General features: G+C 42.0%; 1 protein-coding gene across 1 annotated transcript in view; it reads right to left on the bottom strand.

The window, feature by feature from the left end:
• The window catches only part of LITAF (lipopolysaccharide induced TNF factor), a 329,531-nt gene extending 321,509 nt beyond the window's left edge, over window positions 1-8,022 (bottom strand). The window contains exon 1 of the mRNA XM_075285802.1: window positions 8,018-8,022. The gene's annotated coding sequence lies outside the window, so the exon portion shown is untranslated. The remainder of the gene's footprint in view (window positions 1-8,017) is intronic.
• Between the last annotated feature and the right edge of the window lie 783 nt (window positions 8,023-8,805).

Genomic DNA, 8,805 nt, shown 5'->3' with positions numbered 1-8,805 from the left:
TTATAAAGATAGATCATCAATTAATAAGGCTGGAAAACCCCTTTAATTATTTAAATTAATTGACTAAAATCCCTATTGGCATGTGGGGGTCCCCTGATCAGGAACCCTATGGGATGAACAGGAACAGACAGGACTCATCTATGCATTACTTGACCTCCATTCATCTGAACAGCTAACATGTAGTGCTATATAATATTAAAGGAGTTATCCACGTACTAATATTGCTGATCTATCTTTAGGATAAGCCATCAATATTAGATCTGCAGAGGCCGACAGCTGGAACAGCTCTGCAGTACCTAAAGCCACCGCTCTACTACAGTGAGGGGGCAGCTCAGGAGCCATGTTGTCCTGGAACAGCTGATCTGCAAGTGTCCTTGCTGTCAGACCCTTGCAGATGTAATATTGATGGCCTATCCTAAGAATCAATATTAGACAGTAGATAAGTTGTTTAATGAGTAATTTCCCCTGCAGTGAAATGCATAACCAAAAGTGGTTTTCCCAGTGAGTGCAGGTGTCACCAATAATAAAGCTGGCTATATACATTTATTTTCATTGACCAAAATTGGCCGATTTCCCATTACAATCAGGTTTTCTAATAGTATTTAAAAGTCAACAGAAGCTTTAGCCTTCCAAAAGCAGAACAATTTTGCTCTGAAAATATCAATGTTTGGCATAATAAGTCACTTTTGGCTGGTCATCAGTCAACTTGTACTGACTCTCTTGCACACTTTATTTATTTAATTTTTTAATCTGTTCTGAACCAATAGACTAGATACGTCTAAGCTGTCCCCCTCTTCTTCTGCAAGGAAGTACCAACATGTCTTTGCAGTTTTCAGCAGCTGTGTGAAATTGTGCAGCTGCTGAAACAGGGAGCGGCTGTAACTACAGCCATAGTTTGCCTAGAGAACACAGTGCTGAATGAGCAGTGTGTACACAGCTATGGGCACCTTCATGATGTGGCTCCCCTCTAATCCGGTGGTCATGTGAACTGCCAGGATCAGAGTCTGCTAGAGCGGTTGGGTCCTACAGGACCCAGATCAGCTCTATAGTTATGGGCAGGAGGCTGTATTCCTCATGCAACTGAGGCTAAATGTACCAGCCCCAAAAGTCTATTATGACCTTATAGGGACACAATGTAAAAAAAATAAATATGTCAATAATCAGTAATTTCTACAGGAGATTGTACATATTTATATTGCACACTCTCTATATAGCAATAACTTATTTTTAGATACTTTAGTACTTTGGTTTTAATGGAAATTAATATGCAAGCTGTTTGCTATTCGTGTTGGTGCTTGTTCTCCATGTTATGGTTTATATTTGATGCATATCTTATTACTTCTAATAAAAATTGTATATTGTGATATGTGGAAATGTATTGGCCTTTAAGACGCAAATATGTCTTTTTTACTGACTGCATGGTAACAGCAAAACGGCACAGCCAGTCATTAAATATAGCCAAGATGTTTCCACTTACTGGGAAGAGAAAGCTCCAGACATTCGGGGACTACATGTAGCTTGAGCTGCATCCAGGTACATCACATGGCACCACCCTTACTAACATGAAGAAAATGTTGACTTGTTCATAATGCAAAAAATGTGTTTGGCTTAAGTTCTAATGCATAATAAATGTCAATAAATCTTTGTCTGTCTGCGTGTGCTCAGTTTTTTAGAATCTAGGCTAAAAATGGTCATAAACATCAGCTCTCACAATTTCTGGATCAAAAATGAGAGTGTGTACCAATAATAGGGACTGAAATGTAGCAATAGAAAACCACCAACATATTAGAAGAATATGTTTGTTTTTAGAATTTATTGATTATGAACCGAGTATAATTGTATAAGAAGAAAATAGATATATATATTTTTTTTATTTGAAGATTCATACATGAGGATAATGTCCCCATTTATGTAAGATATATAGTGTTGGATGAATTAAGCAGGTATAATATTGTTAGAAGTTGAGCTGGAGCCTCCGCAACAGTGTGTGGAGGTTGCCGGCCCTCTCCTCTTTACTTCTCCCGGTCTTCTTCATCCAGGTCTCGGGGAGCAGACCGTAACCATCACGGCGGTGAGCTGGGGTTGTCGGTCTCCTCCTGACATGGACCAAGGACTTCCGGGGCTGGGGGTCAGACAACGAGCTGGAGCCTATTTAAGATGGGCTCTCACTCCAGCTCGCCGCTGGCTATTCACTTTACCATAAAAGTTAGTTCTCCTCTGCCTGTGTCTTGGGTACCTCTGCTGTGATCTCCTGGTTTGCCTACTGACTCTGCCTCCTGATTTTGTACTGTGCCTTCACTTGTTGACGACCCTGGGTTGCCTTTAGACCTCTGCTCCTTGAACCTATTATTGTACTGCTCTGCTCTCCTGTTAGCAACCTGGCTTGCTTGACCTTCCTTCTAGATTATTCTCTGTACTGCGCTGACCTCACATTGACGACCCAGATTGGACGACTACTATTTTGTGCTCTGCTACCGTCTACTGGCTGCCGCCAACCGCTGCCTTCTGGTTTTTCAGACCTTGATCTCTACTCTGAAAGCCTACTGGTAAGGGATTCCAGTTTCTGGAAAACCTACATTCCGGGTTTTGCTGTCTGCTTTAAAAGTCGGACATCTTTACAAACGGACAGTTAAGGACAGGCACGGAGTGCAAAAGAACGCAGCCGATCACCATTTAAATGAATGAAAAGTGTCACGGACACAGCTAGTGTCCTCTCCTAATGTCCGTGCGAGATTTTGAACGGACACTAGCAGCGGACACTACCTGTAGGACAATGACGGTAGTGTGAAAGCTCCCTAAAAGACTACGGTTCACTGCACCTGGTACACTATGCTTGGAAGACTAGGGTTCACTGCACTCGGAACACTATGCTTGGAAATATGTGCTCAATACTTATCAAAAATCCAGATGGTATGAGCAGGAGGCAAGGTAAGCTGGATGGGCCAGGAGTCAGATGCAGATGAACGAAGCAGATTCAGGCGGTCAGATTATTTCAGGGACTACTAGAAACTGGAGTTTAAGACCGACAACTGACAGCATGCAAAGCGGAATTAAATAGTCAGGTGCAGGAGTAATCAGAGAGGGGATTCGAAGCGGCATTCAGAACCACCCACAGCCTGTAATGAGTTCTCAGCATTGCAGACGACTTAACCCCTTCAGAGGCAAATACACACTAAAGCACTGACCCACAGTGCAACTCATCACGTGATTCATGCATGAATGCTAGCACAGAAATCGCATGCCCAGTGTGAACATTCCCCTGCAGTGTGTCAGATGATTCATGTACCGAATGCCGTTCAGACACTCCGCGCCTGAACCTAAAAGGTTGAGACTGCAAAGACCGGGTCATAACATATAGTCTGAGTTGGCCTAGGCAGTGTGGTTCTTTTTATTTATTTAATTTATATATTTTAAGTTTATATATATACAACAGTATTGTGAACTTACTTATCATATTGAGGGTCCCTACATTGTGACACTCTGATATTTACTGTAGTTGCTACTGAACTATGGAGTTTAAAAAAAAAACAATAAATTATCGTCAAAACCTTATTAATAAAAAAAACAAAGAGAGGCAAGCCCCGAGGAACCTCTTGTTAAAAAACAATCTGATTATAATACCAGTGGATAAAGCTGGAAGGGGTAGGGGGGTGTGTCAGAGTATTACTATACCATTCTGCGTATGCGGTCGAATATGTATGTCTACTTTTTGAGTAGTGAATACCATATGGCATTCATTTCTAATCTTTTAACTAAACATTCCAATATGCCTCAAACACTTGTTTTTGAGGCTGTCAATTAATCTGAAAACGATTATATCCAATCCAGAAGTACCCAAATTGCTATTTTACTGTCAACTACTGAAGATCCATAAGGATCCAACACTCCCTCCTAGGATATTGTAGATTAACTATGTAAATTGTAATCTATCGCATTATGTGGATAAAAATATGTACTGTGACTCTCCACTAGAGATGAGCGAACAGTATGTTCGAGGTTCGATATTTGTTTCGAGTAGCCCCTCAATATTCGACTACTCGAATCGAATATTGAACCCTATTATAGTCTATGGGGAGAAAATGCTCGTTTCAGGGGTAGGCAACGTTCGATCAAATTATACTTACCAAGTCCACGAGTGAGGGTCGGGCTGGATCCTCCGTGCAGTCTTCTCCTTGCAGCGTCCCCGCAGCGTCTTCTGGCTCTTCTTTCACTCTGCCAGGCATCGGGCCTGGGCAGAGCCAACTGCGCATGCCCGCACTACAAGCGGACATGCACAGTTGGCTCTGCCCAGGCCCGATGCCTGGCAGAGTGAATTCAGAGCCGGAAGACGCTGCAGGGAAGCTGCACGGAGAAGACTTCTAAAGGTAGGAGAAGAACCAGCGTTGATCGGCCGACTGTATAGTATTCGGCCAATCAATGCTTGTTCTGCATTGAACTTTTACATTCAAACAGCGAGTGGTACTTGATCGAGTATGAGTATTTCGAATACCGTAGTATTCGATCGAATACCTACTCGATCGAGTACTACTCGCTCATCTCTACTCTCCACCTATTTAAAAGTTTAAGCTTAACTCATTGTGGAAATTCAATCAATCTCCTGGCCACCTACAGACACCTTGCTTACTTCAGATGTGTCTTCCCTTTACACTAATTACCCATAACTTGGTAGGATCTGTGACGTTGAAGACATCCGTAAGATGGAACCTGATCCTTCAAGGCAAGCAAGTGCATTTTATTGTTCAGAGTATCAGATTTTTTAGAGCATAATGTTTTTTCATTTTCAATCCCATATATCAACAAAAGAAGGGTACCGCTATGGGTACTAATTTTTCCCCATATTCATGCAACCCTTTGAAGCAACCCACATGGTGATTAATCAATTATTGAAGTCTAACATTGTGTTTTTCAGACGTTAGATCAATGACTTATTTCTTATCTGGGAGGGTTCAGAAACAGCAGAACATCAGTTTGTAGAGGACATTAATACAAACCCATGGGATATCATGTTTTCTCAAATTTTTATTCATTTTTGCATAACATGAACAAGAGAACAGCAATACAATAATGAGCAGGAGGATGTTCCAATGGGCTAGATAGACAATAGTGTAGTCTACGAACAGGTAACATACAGGGCAAAGAGAAATACAGTTTAACATAAAATTGTATGTAAGAAATTAAACCGCATCAATGCAGGCAATCCCAGTAACATTAAAAAATGGGATAAAGGGCAAAGGGAAGAGAAGGAAGGGGAAAAAGGAGGATATTGAGAGGTAGAGATTTCCACATCTCCTATCAAGTCACCACTGAGAATCCAAACTCAAGTCGAATAGGAGAATGCCAAATTTTGTCAAATTTGTCAAGAGTTCCACGGTGTACAGCTTAAACAGTCATTGATCATGATCCAAGTTGGTTTGCTTTTCAAGAAAGCCTTAGGGATCGTGGGAGATTTCCAGGATCGAGCCATTGCTATCTTGGCTGCTAATAAAACATATTGTGTAAATTTACGAGTGTATTTTAAGATTGAAGGGATCAGGCCATTCAAAGCAAAATCTAACTGAATGGACTCTCCAGTAAGGGACTGAATAAAGATATGTACCTCCCTCCAGAGTCACATTGCAAAGGGATATCCCAAGCAGGGATATCATGTTTAATTTGAATATGTCAAATAGCCACATCAAATTTTTATATGTATTGATTTCTGTTAGCTGAGGAGGTGACAAACTCTACACCCAAATATCTGTGAAGAGTTGGTTGTCAACAGCTTTCTTTAGTGATGCTCTAGTGGTCCTACTGGGCTTCATGCAGTAACAGCTAACCCATGACTGCTGCAGCAAATCAGTAGCCTCTGCGGTCACGGGCATGCTACTCCTGGCATCACTACTCAGCGACCACAGCAGTCATGTACGTGCGGCTTCTAAACAAAGACCATAGGGAACACCAGAGCTTCAGTGGTAGATCAGCAGAGGCTTGAAGAAGGGAGCAGTTTTTATGTATTTTTTTCTTTCTAGTATTTGCAGCTCTTTTCAGTTTTTATTTTAGAAACCAGATAACCACTTTAAGGGGAGATATAGCACTGTAGGAAAGAGAGATTGCTTACATGTTGTTATACATTATTGAGGGAAATGTATCACTCAATATGGGGAAGTTCCCCTTAGCAATCCAGGTTCTATCTATTAACCCCAGGATTCTATAGGCATCATTATTGTGGTCCTGACACCAACCAATGTATGGACATTATGTGCGCCACTGCATCTGTACCCTATTTGGCATTAGGGTCAGTGTTTTTTTTTTTTGCTCTGGTCCAGATTCTGAATTTTCTGTGGGATCTGATCTGGGATTTGAAGACTCTGCCCCTCGCCACATCTTCAAAAGGCACTTTCCACTTTGCTTGCAGCTGCTCATTTTTCACCCTGCAAAAGGCTTTTTCAGGTTGATTTCACGAAAAGATGATGATGTCAGCACCCAATAAAAGGCAAACCTTTATAATAATAATAATAATAATAATAATAATAATAATACATTTTATTTATATAGCACCAACATATGCTGCAGCACTGTACAATTTGTAGGGTTCAAGTACAGACAAAAAGATACATTACAAAGAAATAGTCACTTCACACAATGGGACTGAGGGCCCTGCTCACAAGAGCTTACAATCTATGAGGTAGAGGGGGTGACAAGAGGTAGCAGGGGTGGTATTGCTTATACAGTGATATTATAATGTATTATAATGTTCTGCAGCAGTTAAGGTGTGCATAGTGTTGTTACATCCGTGTCCTTGTCATCTCTCCGGGTCTACTATTGATTTTAAGCATGGCTACAGGTAATGTCTGCTGACTTGTATGTTTACATAATTGGCTGCGTGATACACTTAACATTACTATATGGCTGACATGATATATTCCTTAGTTAGCATGCGATTTATGCAGGCTATTTCACCTGCATAGCGATTCAGTAGAGTCTGTGTGTCTGTCAGCATATTTATACCTTTTTGTATCAGCCTTTGGACATTAGTACTGTAGCTCTGCTTATGTGAATACTAACTGCCACTGTGAGAGTCTGTTGTATCACTAGTGTCCTGTTACTTCTGGCTATTTACATCTTAGCCCTGTTGTACTTTTTTGACCGCTGCTTTTAACATTCATTGTATCTTGTATGCTTGGGTCAAGTGTTATTTGTACGAGCCATTTTACTAGGATGAGGTGTGCATAGTGAGCTAATGAGGTTCTGCAGCAGCTGAGGTATGTTTTTGCAGCAACAAGCACCTGAGTTATTTAATATAACTATAATATAAGGTTCTGTAGAAACTAAGGTGTGCATTATGAGATTTGCAGCAGCTTAGGTGGGTCCACAAGATCTACTTCTGTACAGAGCCAGAAGCAGACAGCCCCGTAGAAAATGTAGCCGAGTATCAATAATCCATCATGGCCACTACACGGGAGATTGAGTGGGAAGCTTCAGGAAGAATTTTACTATAGGTAACAGGCTGTATGTATAGAATAATGTATTATAATGTCTCTACCCTCCATCTCTGCCCACAGTTTAATGTCCCCCCTCCATCTCTGCCCCCAGTTTCATGTCCCTCATTCCATCTCTGCTCCCAAATCCATGTTCCCCCTTCATCTCTGCCCCCAATTTAATTTCCCCTCTGCATCCAGAGCCCAGAGCTCTCTCTCTCTCACCTGGATAAACCCAGGAACACTGTGAGGATAATGTTCTTTGATTTCTCCAGTGCGTTCAACACCATTCAGGCAGAGCTACTGAGGGAGAAGCTGAACCTTGGTGGTGTGGACCATCACCTGTCCAACTGGATACTAAACTATCTCACAAACCGCCCTCAGTATGTGAAAGCCCGTGACTGTGTGTCTGACACTGTGCTCTGTAGTACGGGGGCACCACAAGGTACAATTCTTGCCCCATTTCTCTTCACACTGTACACTGCTGACTTTAGGCACAACCCATTCAGCTGTTACTTACAGAAGTACTCCGATGACTCTGCAATAGTAGGCCTTATCACTGATGACGACGATAGGGAATACAGAGGCTTAAACCGGGATTTTGTTGAATGGTGCCAGCAGAACCACCTCAGGATTAATGCTGGGAAGACCAAGAAGAAGGTGGTGGACTTTAGTAAACGGAGAAGTACTCCGACCCCGGTGGAGATCCAAGGAACATGCATTGAGATAGTCAGGACCTATAAGTATCTGGGTGTGCTCCTCAATAATAAATTAGACTGAGCTGATCACCTGGGTGCGCTGCACAGAAAGGGCCACAGCAGACTCTACCTGCTCAGGAGGCTGAGGGCCTTTGGAGTCCAGGGGCCTTCCAACCGTGATCAGGCTGTATAATCTACATCAGACTAAGCAAAGATCACTCCGCACAGAAAACTAATGATTATGATTATGAAGTCTTCCTTCTTTCTTCTTTTGTTCCTTAGCCGCTATGGACTCCTAGTATATCTTCTCTTCTCAGCTTATGTGTGTCTACTCCTGTAATATATTACTGTGTATTATCCTGTACCTGTATTACTATGCTGCTGTAACATACTGAAATTTCCCCACTGTGGGACTATTAAAGGATTATCTTATTTTATCTCCATCTCTGTCCCCAGTTTCATGTCCCTCCCTCCTCCATCTCTGCCCCCAGTTTCATTCCCCCCCCTCCATCTCTGCCTGTTTCATGTTGTTTCCCCCCCTTCATCTACCCCTAGTTTCATGGGCCCCCTTCATTATGTTCCCCCTCAATGTTTAACACAAAAAAACATTGATGCTCACCCTTCCCTCGCTCCCACACAGCTCTCTCCGC

Source organism: Leptodactylus fuscus, chromosome 8 (genome assembly GCF_031893055.1).
Source record: "Leptodactylus fuscus isolate aLepFus1 chromosome 8, aLepFus1.hap2, whole genome shotgun sequence".
Taxonomy (NCBI): domain Eukaryota; kingdom Metazoa; phylum Chordata; class Amphibia; order Anura; family Leptodactylidae; genus Leptodactylus; species Leptodactylus fuscus.
This window is presented reverse-complemented; position numbering and strand designations above follow the sequence as displayed.